The sequence below is a fragment of the Dermacentor albipictus genome, unplaced genomic scaffold, assembly GCF_038994185.2.
Source record: "Dermacentor albipictus isolate Rhodes 1998 colony unplaced genomic scaffold, USDA_Dalb.pri_finalv2 scaffold_27, whole genome shotgun sequence".
Lineage (NCBI taxonomy): Eukaryota > Metazoa > Arthropoda > Arachnida > Ixodida > Ixodidae > Dermacentor > Dermacentor albipictus.
In genome coordinates this window covers 3,185,758-3,199,043 of record NW_027225581.1, presented here as the reverse complement: position 1 = coordinate 3,199,043, position 13,286 = coordinate 3,185,758, and the positions used below count along the sequence as shown (strand labels likewise).

The 13,286-nt window shown below is 46.4% G+C and overlaps 1 long non-coding RNA gene across 1 annotated transcript in view; it reads left to right on the top strand.

Moving 5' to 3' along the window:
• LOC139052582 (uncharacterized) overlaps window positions 1–13,286 on the top strand; it is a 42,251-nt gene that overhangs the window by 28,711 nt on the left and 254 nt on the right. Inside the window, exon 2 of the long non-coding RNA XR_011509964.1 lies at window positions 13,138–13,254. This is a non-coding gene — a long non-coding RNA (uncharacterized lncRNA). The remainder of the gene's footprint in view (window positions 1–13,137; window positions 13,255–13,286) is intronic.

The following is a 13,286-nucleotide window of genomic DNA, read 5'->3' as shown; positions in this document are numbered from 1 at the left end:
ATTACGTTCCAAAACATTGGGTATTGGTTTTGACCAAAGTTGATATGTCATGATTAAAAAATTTATCTTTGGCACCTCTCGATTTCTACATAGCATATTCTCGACTGCGCATGGTAGTTATTCCAATCGCCCTCAGATTCCAAACGTTTTGGTTTAGTATAAGGGTGCTTTTTCTTCCCGATGCAACGTTCAAGGTTGGAAGTGAACCATACGCTCTGTGATGACGTTGTGAGCGTGATTTTATGCGAAGCATATTACGAGAGCTCAACCCAGCTCCTCAGGCGCGGCGGTGTCGCCTTGAAACCACGTGACACCGTGACGTCACGACAGAGGAGAAGTGGCTTTGGCTCAACTCTTGCAAGACGGTCTGGGTCGGAATCGAACCAGGGTCTCCGGAGTGTGGGACGGAGACGCTACCACTGAGCCACGAGTATTTTTTTTTCTTTATTGCCTGTTTGCAGCACAAACCAAGAACACATTCAAACGCTAAAACATGTCAACCACACTTTGGCTAACATTATATATTAAAATCGCTTCAGCTTGATCAGTTCATCAAGAATAGCCACCCACTCGGGAGGCTCACTTTGGGCACGATATATTTCCCGAATATACGCGACACTTTCGATGAAGTTTATTCTCGCCGGACGGGCATTGACATCGGAGTGTCGCACTGCCATTCTCGTTTTCCACAGACTGTGGAGGCCAAGGAGCATAAACATATCGTACGGAACTCTTCCTTCGTTATCGGTTGGCAAATATCGAATACCAAGAGGTGTAATCGGTAGTTCTTTTTTAAGTGTACGTTGTAAGACATCCCAATGAAATATTGCATCCCAGCAATCGATGAAAACGTGTTCAATGGTCTCTGGCTTTTTACAAAGTAAGCAGTTTACTGTCCATGGCACATATATTCCTTTTTCGTCTAACCATGTTTTTACGGGTAGCGTGTTTGTGTGCAGCTTAAAGAAAAACGTTTTTTGAGAGGGTCTAACTGGCATTTTTTTCACCCGTTTCAGTACATCATCTCCTTGGCCTCCCCAGTTTACAGACCTGTACAATGGTATTGGCAACATTGTATCAACTAAGTCTTTATACAGTGTTTTATGCGAAGCATATTACGAGAGCTCAACCCAGCTCCTCAGGCGCGGCGGTGTGGCCATGAAATCACGTGACACCGTGATGTCACGACAGAGGAGAAGTGGCTTTGGCTCAACTCTTGCAAGACGGGCTAGGTGGGAATCGAACCAGGGTCTCCGGAGTGTGGGACGGAGACGCTACCACTGAGCCACGAGTACGATGCTTCAAAGCGGTACAAAAGCGCCTCTAGTGAATGCGGTGTTGCCTTAGAAACGAGCTGTTTCTAAGGCGTGCGTCTCTTGCTCAGGCGCACATTTCGTTGCCGCGCCGAACGCTGCTTTGGTCGACGCTCACCGCGTCCAATGCGGGGCGCGTAGTCGCTGCCCTGTAGCCCATTGTCTTACACCCCTTGGCGGGTCGACGGGAACGCTGTCGCGTTCCACTCTTGAATGCGAAGAAGTAATGCATGAGTTGTTTCTCGTCTAGCCGAACCAAATATAGCCAAGCAACAGCAGTTCACCAGGCTAAACAGTGGTTCAACAACTAAAATAAAGGCTAGTATGCTTCGCATCCTGGGCTTAACCTTACCTAAGCCACAGCCATTTTTTCTTGTCACAGAGCACAGATATTCCATGGAAAACCGCACACGCAACATACGAAGTGACTCAACCACTTCGCGCAGATATCCCCTAATACTTCCTCCCTTCACATCACTGGTCGTTACAACATATTGCGGCAGTGCTTTTCCCAAACGAACTTGAATTACTGTGCGTAGAAAATAATTTCTCTGATCCCGAAAAAAAAGAAAACGCGACACAATTTGTCTAATAAACAAATGCGACAGACCTAGCCCACCACTTCGAGCTGAACGAAACAAATTTGTTCTGCTTATCCTCTCCCAACTAGAAGCCCATATGAATACGGCAAAAACACGATGCATTTTTTGCACACTTGAACGACACATTGATAACACTTGCATAATATACCACACTTTCGCTACTAAAAAGAGATTGCACACAGAAGCACGTCCAAACATTGACAAATCTCGGCCAAGCCAACCCTTTGATTTTTCACTCATTCTATCAGCTTCATCGGACCAGTACTGTGCGGTATCATTATAGTGCTCGAGTGGCACACCCAAGTACTTAGTTGGCGTTGTTGACCACCGGATGTTTGCAAAGTGAGCTGGTATAATGTCCCAATGACCGTGCCATATGCCGATGCTTTTTTGCCAATTGATCTGGGATCCAGATTGTTCACAGTACTTCTTTGCAAGGCGTACAACTTCAAGTACGCTATCACGATCCTCGCAGAAGACTGCGATGTCATCAGCGTATGCCAGTACCTTGACTTCAGAAAGCTGTAGCCGAAATCCTCGGACGTTGTCATTGCGTATCACTGCTAAACAGAAAGGCCCACTGAGCCACGAGTACGATGCTTCAAAGCGGTACAAAAACGCCTCTAGTGAATGCGGTGTTGCCTTAGAAACGAGCTGTTTCTAAGGCATGCGTCTCTTGCTCAGGCGCACATTTCGTTGCCGCGCCGAACGCTGCTTTGCTCGACGCTCACCGCGTCCAATGCGGGGCGCGTAGTCGCTGCCCTGTAGCCCATTGTCTTACACCCCTTGGCGGGTCGATGGGAACGCGTTGTCGCGTTCCACTCTTGAAGGCGAAGCAGTAATGCATGAGTTGTTTCTTCGTCTAGCCGAACCAAATATAGCCAAGCAACAGCAGTTCACCAGGCTAAACAGTGGTTCAACAACTAAAATAAAGGCTAGTATGCTTCGCATCCTGGGCTTAACCTTACCTAAGCCACAGCCATTTTTTTTTTGGAATGTGTCTGTCTTTTGATTTTTTCAGTTCAGCGCTCAGTAGATTCCAATTGTCATTTGAACAACGGCTTGATATCGATTCCGGGATCTGCTCACTGAACTATGACAGTTCACTAACTAATCGTTCAATATTCGCCTGTGCATAATTGTAAATAGTTTTCCTAGGAATTTCCGGCTTCTTTTTTTCTAAGGTGTATTCGCAGTGGCGAGCACTGTGGTCACTGACACATTACAAAACATGCGCTGTCATTTTTTCAGGTAGCGTTGTCAAGACATCTAGGATCAAGTTGCCACGCGTCGGAGCTCAAACAATCTGTGACAAACTGAACTGAGATATCAAACGAAGGAATTGTTCATATTCATTTTTCCTTGCAGTGCCTTCGGCTGTGTATGTCCGCCAATTTATACCTGTGTAGTTAAAGCCACCGGCAAGAATTGTTTCAGAGGTCGGATATTTGTCCTGTATAAAACTCAATGATTCATTCACGTTCCTAAGAAACTCAGCAGGTGAATCCGGCGGACGGTAGCAAACACCGATGATGTAGGTAACAAAATCACGCAGTCGCAATGCAAGTCGCAATCGACAATGCTATTGTGGATATTAGGGTCCAACCACATTTCAGTTCCCAGCGCTACATCTGCTTCACAGCATTCAATGAGTGCGTTGAGGGTGTCTTGCTTGCCAAGAAAACTCCGAAAGTGATACTCAATGAATGAAAGCTTTTTTATCTGCACCATGTTTCTTGCGTCAGTCTGAACTAGCATCCGCCTTGGGTCCTGGAAGAGGAATAACTCGCTGAGTTGCAGCATCCAAGGCATATATTTTTTTATTGAAAACAAGTTTATCGAACAGCAATTTGTCCTATTTCATCGACGGACTGCCGCTCACTGCGTGCAAAATTTTTCAGTTTTTTTCCTAATCAGTTGAATTCGAGGTGAGAAGTTTTCCTCGATCCAGACATGAGGCTAATCCAAGTCCTTTAATTTAAAGGTATTCTTCGAAACAGTGCTCTTATCCTTACAGTTGAGAAACATCACAACAATAGGCCGCACATACTCTGTTTTCTTTTTTTTTGGCCCGTTTGGTGAGCGCGTTCTATTTCACCTGTTTGGCCACCAAAGTTTTTTGCCACAAATTCGCTTACCAATTTCTCTGTGTCTTTCCATTTCTCTGCTTCCTGTTCATGGATGCCCTTGAAGATGAGACTGTATCGCCGCATTCGGTTGTTCAAATCATCAACTACTGTGCTTGCATGTTCAGCCTGTTTCTTTTCAATAGTCTTTAGCTGGGCATGCGATTCTTGAAGTACTTTTTTATAACATGAACCACTACATTTGCTTGACTTTAACGCTTGAAGGATGGATCTTTATACTCGACGGCAACATTCCGCCCAGGGAGCATAGTGAGTTTTCGTACCTGTCTTCAGCAACCCATAGTTGTACAGCTCCTCATTTTAATGCGGCCAGCTTTAGTGCTCATCACCCCCAATTGTACAGTGCCGCAATGAATGACCAAGCCAAAGACCTGTCCGACTTCATGCACTCCCAGGATTTTGTCAGTAGTATTGATGGCTCATCTACGTTTCTCCGTGACACGTGCTATAGTAACTACTTAGACCTGGCGTTTGTTTAGGCATGAGCACAGTCGTCTGTCTGCTGGTGCAGTGATGTGGGAACGCAAGGGAGCGATCACATGCCAACGTATGTGTGCGTCAAGTGGCTCGTACCTGCCACTACGTCCCGTGTGTGGTGCACAGACTGGCCCACCGCTAATACATTTGTGGAGCCTTCCTTTGCGTATCTACAGTCAGCATCGCAAAGAGAAGACTTGATCACGCCCGTCTTTCGTGAGGCCTCGCGAATCGTATGTACGCTACGCCAAGGTCTCCTATCGGCGTGGAATTCGAGAAGTTATGTGCAGTCCGACAGCACTCTGAAATGAAATCCGCGCACGATCTCGCCTTTCTCGCTGAACCCAACGACGAATAAAGCACCATTTGAGAGATTAGGAAGGCAGCTTTGGAGAAAGTTCTGTTCATCGCCTGAACCTCGCAAGCCTGTATCACGTATCTGGCACATAGAAGCTTGCGTTTACCCATACAGTACGCCCCCCCCCCCCTCCGTGCCCTGGCCCTGAAACAATGCGGCACTGATGTAGAGGTGGCAGATAACTTCTGCAAAATGATTGTCTACACAACTCGGCCAGCCTCAATCAGGTTCCACGTTTTTCCCAATTAATATTACGACGTACCTTTTACGATGTATCAATTTGATGCTCTTGCGACCTGTCGGCATTCACCTACCTCTGATCCTGACCTGATTCGGGACTCGTCTCTCTCTCACCTTAGCGAGGCTGGTCGCAGTGTGCAGCCCATTTATTACAATGATACATGGTTTCCGATATTTTTCTTCAGCAGTGGAAGATCAGCCGTTTGGTTGCTCGCTTAAAGCCTGAAAAGCGTTTTTATGAGCTCATCTCACATCGGCCAGTTGCATTAGCCAGTCGTGTTGCAAAACGCACAGAACGAATGGTGCTGGTGAGGCTCCCATTGATTCTGGAGATGAATTATTTTTATTTGGACATGATACCCTGGGTTTTGACGGCGTCATTTTTCAGTTGGAGTGTCATTGACCTCGTAACAACTTTGGAACAAGAAAACGTCGACGCCAAGTTGTTGACACTTTTTTCATAGACATTGAATGGAAATACAATAACGTCCTTCACGAAAGTCATTCTCGATGCACTGGACGACTTGAACGTTGGCAGCTGGGCCTACCTTAGGATTGTGAGCTACCCCAGTGGGCGTTTCTTTAGAATGTCCACGCCTGACGGAGTGACTATTCATCAGGTATGCCGTAGCGTTCCTTAGGGAAGAGTTCTCGGCCTTACCTTATTTATTTTGGCACTGATTGGCCTCGTGAGTGAGTTACCAGCTCACATGTGCATCACTGCATAAGCTGATGACATCTGCATCTGGATTTCTGGTTTGACATGCTCACAACTGAGTGCTAGATTACAATGTGTGGTGTCACTTACTTCACGATGCCTATGACGTCAGGATTTGCTCTTAGCTGCTGAAAATGCCATGTGGTTGCATTCACGCGCAAATCGGCTCGCCGCTACCCGATCTGCAATAACGGTTTGTTATACCTTACGTGACACTATACCTTAGGTGCAGTGGTCGCGTAGAGGTATAGCATTCGCCTTGCGTGCAAGAGGAACCGTGGTGCGAATGCCGGTGCCGCGCAATTTTCCACCGGAATAAAAAAAAAAACGCGTGTTGATAAAATTGCAGAAAAGAAGGCCTGGAGTGCGGCCCGATCCCGGTGACCAGCACCGTTAACGCACTCCCTCACCAGAGTAGGATTGGGCACCGTGGTTCAGTACTTGGCCACAACCTCCTACATGAATAGAACAATCAAACCGCAGCCCTCAGTTCCAGCAGCTGCGAAGCAACTGAGCATGGCGGTGGTCAGATCTGTGACGCTGCAGAGGGTGCTAAGACTCCCTTAATCCGGACAGGCCGCCATTGGAATCTGAACCTGGCAACGTGTAACGCTAGAACGTTATCTAGTGAGGCGAGTCTAGCAGTGCTATTCGATGAATTAGACGGCAGTAATAGGGACATAATAGGGCTCAGTGAACTTACGAGGACAAAAGAAGCATGTACAGTGCTAAAAACCGGACACGTCCTGTGATACCGGGGCTTAGCGGAGAGACGAGAACTAGGAGTCGGATACCTGATTATTAGGAATATAGCTGCTAACATACATCAACTCTGTAGCATTAACGAGAGGATGACAGGTGGTGTTGTGAAATTTAATAAGAGATACACAATGAAGGTCGTACAGGTCTGCGCCCCTACATCCAGTCATGATGACCAGGAAGTCGAAAGCTTCTATGAAGACGTGGAATTGGCGATAAGCAAAAAGGAAATGCACCATACTGATGGATGACTTCAATTCCAAGGTAGGCAAGAAGCAGGCTGTAGACAAGTCAGTGGGGGAATATGGCATAGGCTCTAGGAATAGCAGAGGAGAGTTATTAGTAGAGTTTGCAGAGCAGAAGAGTATGCGGATAATGAATACCTTCTTCCGCAAGCGGGATGGCCGAAAGTGGACGTGGTGGAGCCAGAAGGGCGAGACTAGAAATGATATAATCCTTATACTCTGCGTCAACCATGGCATCATACAAGATGTGGACCTGCTCGGCAAGGTGCGCTGCAGTGACCATAGGAGGGTAAGAACTCGAATTAGCCTAGACCTGAGGAGGGAACGGAAGAAACTGGTGCATAAGAAGCCGATCAATGAGTTAGCAGTAAGAGGGAAAAGAAAGCAATTCTCTGATCCAATTACAGAACAGGTATTTGGCTGTAACTCAGGAAGAGGATCTTAATGTTGAAGCAATGAATGCCAATTTTTTGGGCATGAATAAGGAGTGTGCTAAAAAGTCGGTGGTAACTCCGTTAGACAGGATACCAGTAAGCTATCGCAGGAGACGAAACGTCTGATCGAGCAACGCCAATGTATGAAAGCCTCTAACCCTAGAGCAAGAATAGAACTGGCACCACTTTCCAAGTTAATAAATTAGTGTAAGACAGCTGACATAAGGTAGTATAATATGGATAGAGTTGAACATGCTCTCAGGAACGGACGAAGCCTTAAAGCAGTGAAGAAGAAACTAGGAATTGGCAAGAATAAGATGTATGTGTTAATAGACAAAGCCGGCAATAACAATACTAATACGGATGAGATAGTTCAATTGGCTGAGGAGTTATATAGATATTTATACAGTACCAGTGGCACCCACGGTGATAATGAAAGAGAGAAAAGTCTAGAGGAATTCGAAATCCCACAGGTAACGCCGGAAGAAGTAAAGAAAGCCTTGGGAGATATGCAAAGGGGGAAGGCAGCTGGGGGGCATCAGGCAACAGCCGATTTGTTGAAAGATGGTGGGCAGATTGTTATAGAGGAACTGGCCACCCTGTATACGCAATGCCTCATGACCTTGAGCATACCGGAATCTTGGAAGAACGCTAACATAATCCTAATCCATATGAAAGGGGACGCCAAAGACATGAAAAATTATAGACCGATCAGCTTACTGTCAGTTGCCTACAAACTATTTACTAAGGTAATCGCGAATAGAACCAGGAACACCTTAGACTTCTGTCAAGCAAAGGACCAGGCAGGATTCCGTAAAGGCAACTCAACAATAGACCATATTCACACTATCACTCAGGTGATAGAGAAATGTGCGGAATATAACCAACCCTTATATATAGTTTTCATTGATTACGAGAAAGTGTTTGCTTCTGTCGAAACATCGGCAGTCATTACAGAATCAGGGTGTAGACGAGCCGTATGTAAAAATACTGGAAGATATCTATAGCGGCTCTAAAGCCACCGTAATCCTCCATAAAGAATGCAACAAAATCATAATAAAGAAAGGCGTCAGGCAGGGAGATGCGATCTATCTAATGCTATTCACACCTTGTTTAGAGGAGGTATTCAGAGACCTGCATTGGGAAGAATTCGGGATAAAAGTTAATGTAGAATACCTTAGTAACTTGCGATTCGCTGATGATATTGCCTTGCTAACTCAGGGGGCCAATTGCAATGCATGCTCACTGACCTGGAGAGGCTAAGCAGAAGATTGGGTCTAAAAATTAATTAACAGAAAAGTAAAGTAATGTTTAACAGTCTCGGAATGGAACAGCCATTTACAATAGGTACTGAGGCACTGGAAGTGGTAAGGGAATACATCTACTTAGGGCAGGTAGTGATGGCGGATCCAGATCATGAGGCGGAAATTATCAGAAGAGTAACAATGGGCTGGGGTGCGTTTGGCAGGCATTCTCAGATCGTGAACAGCAAGTTTCCTTTTTCCCTCAAGAGGAAAGTGTATAATAGCTGTGTCTTACCAGTACTCACCAACGGGGCAGAAACCTGGAGGCTTACGAAAAGTGTTCTACTTAAATCGAGGACGACGCAACCATCTATGAAAAGAACAATGATGGGTGTAACGTTAAGCGATAAGAAAAGAGCAGATTGGGTGAGGGAACAAACGCGAGGTAATGACATCTTACTTGAAATCAAGAAAAAGAAATGGGCATGGGCAGGTCATGTAATGAGGAGGGAAGATAACCGATGGTCATTAAGGGTTACCGACTGGATTCCAAGGGAAGGGAAGCGTAGCAGGGGGCGGCAGAAAGTTAGGTGGGCGGATGAGATTAAGAAGTTTGCAGGGGAGACATGGCCGCAATTAGTATATGACTGGGGTAGTTGGAGATGTATGGGAGAGGCTTTTGCCCTCCAGTGGGCGTAACCAGGTTGCTGCTGCTGCTGCTGCTGCTGCTGATGATGATGATACCTTACGTCTGCCACCACAGATACTTGGGCATTCTTATTGACCGCGGTTTGTCACGGCGGAGGCATGGTATTATTATCTTGGAGCAAGAAGTTACACTTTTTTTGTCATTTCATGAGAAGCCAACGTTCAGACACCAAGGACAACTTAGGGGAAGTTACTTGTACTTATTAATTGAAATAAAGAAATTGTAAATTATAGGCAATGAAAGTGGATTAAAAAACAAATTGCCGCAGGCGGGGAACAATCCCACGTCTTCACATGACGTGTTCGATACGAGCATCGCATGCGTAATGCGAAAACCTAGGGTGGGTCCCCACCTGAGGCAAATTGTTTTAAGGCGAAGCTTCGTTTGTCTCTTCATTTGACTGTTCCACTGCTGCTGTTGCTTCGGCTGCTGTGGCTGTTGATGTCAGGCACACCGCGTTGGAAGGGGGTGGGTTAGCGCGTGTGTATACAAGACAGGGGCGAGTTAGAGAGGAAAAGCGACGCTAGAAACTTGTTTTCACCCCACCGCTTCGAATGTGCACAACGCGCTGTGGAGCTCTCTGGTCGTCGCCACATTAGCCTCTTCGCAGCTGTAATTATCCTTAAGTCCCCTCAGAAGCATTGCAGAAACTGCAGTGCTTTTCCTTCTACTAACATAGGAGTCCAGAGGCAGAACGTAGATAGAACTGTAGATAGGAGGGAACAGAAGATGCAGTTACCATACAAGGAGGGTCGGGGATGAAGGTGACGCTAGAAAGCAAGGAAACCCTACTACTATACGACAGCGGTTATGGCTAACCTGAATAAGCTGAACTTCATGATACGCTACAGTAAGTCGCCTCAGTTTCTGAAAAATTAACACCGTGCAAATATGCCAAGCGGCCAACTACGGAGGGTGAGCAGGAGCAGAGCCGCTTTATATAAACCTCATTGTAGGGCCCAGGTGGCGCTACAGAAGCTGTTGACCGTGGAATTAATACATCTGTGCCCACGGTGTTACATTTCCGGCTATGGCATTGCCACAGGCCGTGGATTTGACCTCAACCATGGCAGCCACTTTTTTGACTGGGGCGAAATATAAAACGCATGTGCGCTTAGATTTTGGAAAACGGTAACGAACATCATGGTGTCAAAATTAATCCGGACTTCACCGCTACGGCATACCTCATAAACCGACTGGGGTTTGGGCACGTACAGTCACATAATGTAATTCAACTTTTATACTTCTGCTACAATGCGAAGTGCCATGTGAAGCAATGACTATGCTCAACTCTCTCACTGTTTATGAAATATGGCACACTACTACGCCTCAAGCAAACACCTCTCCCTGCGCGTTCTGTCTACTACGCATACAAACACCACTTGTGCCCGCAAGGTAACCACCATCTCATCAGCTCAGCATTCTTGTGATGCACAAACTGTTGAAGAAATTATTCACTTGCTTTAGCATCAATCCTAATTATTGCCAATCAAGGTATCCAGCATGGAAAGCTTCGCTTACATCGATTCCCACAATGCGTGGGATCTCTACATTTGGTACAGTGAAGATGTATACCTCGAGGTATACGTTATACATTGCGTTACATTTGTATACGTTAGATCTAACGTCCAAGCAGATTTTCGTTTCATTGCGGTGAGCAACAAACTTCCCATGTGGAAGCCACTCCTAGAGATAGTGCAATGCCGGGCAGACCCGCGGCGGAAGTGAAGTCGGCGTTAAGTGGTCCCTGTACATGGGCTGATCCCGAAGACAGTGCAATATCGGGTAAACGCGCGGCGGCGGTGCAGTTTGCCATTAAGGAACCCATATACACAGCTTTGCTGGTGGTCCTTATTCTCAGAGTGGAAAGGCACTGAGATATTTTATCCTCTTTCATTGCCAGTAAATTGTCATTCCTTTAATTAAAAAAAATTATGGACGCTTACATGCTAAAACCACTTTCTGATTACGAGGCACGCCGTAGTTTAGGACTCCGGAAATTTTGACGACCTGATGTTCTTTGCACCTAAATCTAAGTACACGGGTGTTTTCGCATTTCGCCCCCGTCCAAATGCGGCCGCCGTGGCCGGGAATTCGGAAAGCAAGTGATATTCCTAGAGAAATACGTCAAAACAAGACAGTTCCTGTCGGCAGAGTCCAGCGGGGATACAAAACTGGAAAAGAAAGTCTCGGTAGTGCAGCAAGAGTTTTTGAAAACTTCGTGTATTCCACATGGAGAACATGATAACAAGGCTTAGTGTTGCAACATTTCTAGCTGCACCTTGGCCTTGATAATCACTGCCACAAATTTATAAAAGGTGCGCATGATGTGAACCAGGACGAGTGCCCATTCATCTTCTTTAAGCGCAACATAACATTTCTGTGCTCAATAGTACCGCGCAACATCGCTGAGGCACCAAAACAACAATTGCAGCCCGCACCAAGAAAGCGGAAAAACATCCAGTGATCCGCTTTGACTGTTTGAAGGGCAAGATGCCAAGAAGCTTCATGCCTTGCTGGTGTCGGTTTATGGTAACAATGCCCCAGCCTATGACACTGTTGTCAAATGGTGCTGATGATTTCAGTGCGGCAAAGAAGCCTGGACGAAGAAGAAACCTGGCCACGCGTATCTCGATTGTGAACCACACGTGGCTACTCAAATGGAGGCTCTTTTGCTTGCTGACCGGTGGATAACTGTTCAAGAGTCAGTAGAACAGGTTATCGTGCGTGCAGGCTCGATTAGCAATATGTTTCACAACAACCTGCACATGAGGAGTGTTGCCGCGCGCTACAAAAAAAAAAAAAAAAACTGTGCGGAAGGGAGCAGCCGTGGAAACGTTTAAGCTTGACGTGACTCTGGTGAAATTTCTGACCGCCTAATGACAAATAATGTGTGTTGGGTGCGGAAATGTTTCCCATATACTAATCTGCAAAGCGAACAGTGAAAGCATGCAAGCTCACCCGTACCGTCATAAGGCAACGTCCTGCTGAGAGTCTTCAGAGACGCTCGTGGTGCACTTCGCTCAGCTTAGGCCTGCGAAGCAAACCTATTATAGGAAAGTGCTATTGCGATCTTCTCACCAAATTGGGAGGTGCTATTAAGACGAAGTGCAGAGTAAAACTCACAAAAGACGTCTGCCTGCACCATGACAATGCTGCACTCAGTGCAGGTGACGCAGCCTGCTTAGGCTACGAAACTTTGCTCCATCTGCCATTTTCGGCTGACCTTCCATGAACATATTTCATCCTCTTCTCTCTCATGACGATCACATTGTGTAGGAAACATTTTCGGGATGGCAAGGAAGAGAGCGCTGAAGTAAAGGTCTTCCTGAACTCTCAAAAAGCGGAGTTTTACTGTTATGGAATGCAGGTGCGTGACCTTGGGTGCGTGACCTTGCGTGGTGCGTGACCGAAGGTGCATGAACTTGCGAGTAGACTGCGTAGAAATAAAAGTAAACCTGCACTCAAATTTCATTTCCTTGCGTCCCTTGCTTGGTATTATTAATACGATCTTCATGAACGTCCCTTCTACACATGGCGCCGCTTGCCTCTACGCGACATTTGTTGAAGGTCTGGATCGTTTCTAAACTGTCGAGCCAGGATTCAGGTTTTTCCGTCGAGGATGCAGGAAGATAGATAACTGCCTTGCTTGCTCCAGGAAGATGGCTCTAGACGATGCTGCGTATTTGTCTCTAGTTTTTTTTATTTAACTCGGGTAGACGCGCGAGCTCCACTTTCAATTTTGCAGTCGGCCGCTGCGTGGTCAGTCAGGGGCGTACGCTGGCGAATTTTTCACGCTTTGGGCACTTGACTCATTGCCTTATGGGGCGAGCGCTATATAAACGCAGAATCCTCTCCACCAGGCGCTGTTTTGTTGGTTCATTTTACCAGCGTCATTGGCAAGCGGAGAGGACAAACGAGGCGACGGGAAGGAACTACTGGTGCAGCAGCCGCCGTCAGAGCCGAAGGAATTCTTCTCTAGCTGGACTATGTGCATGGGCCATGCAAGTGAGTCGACAATTTTAAATAAAAGATGGGCA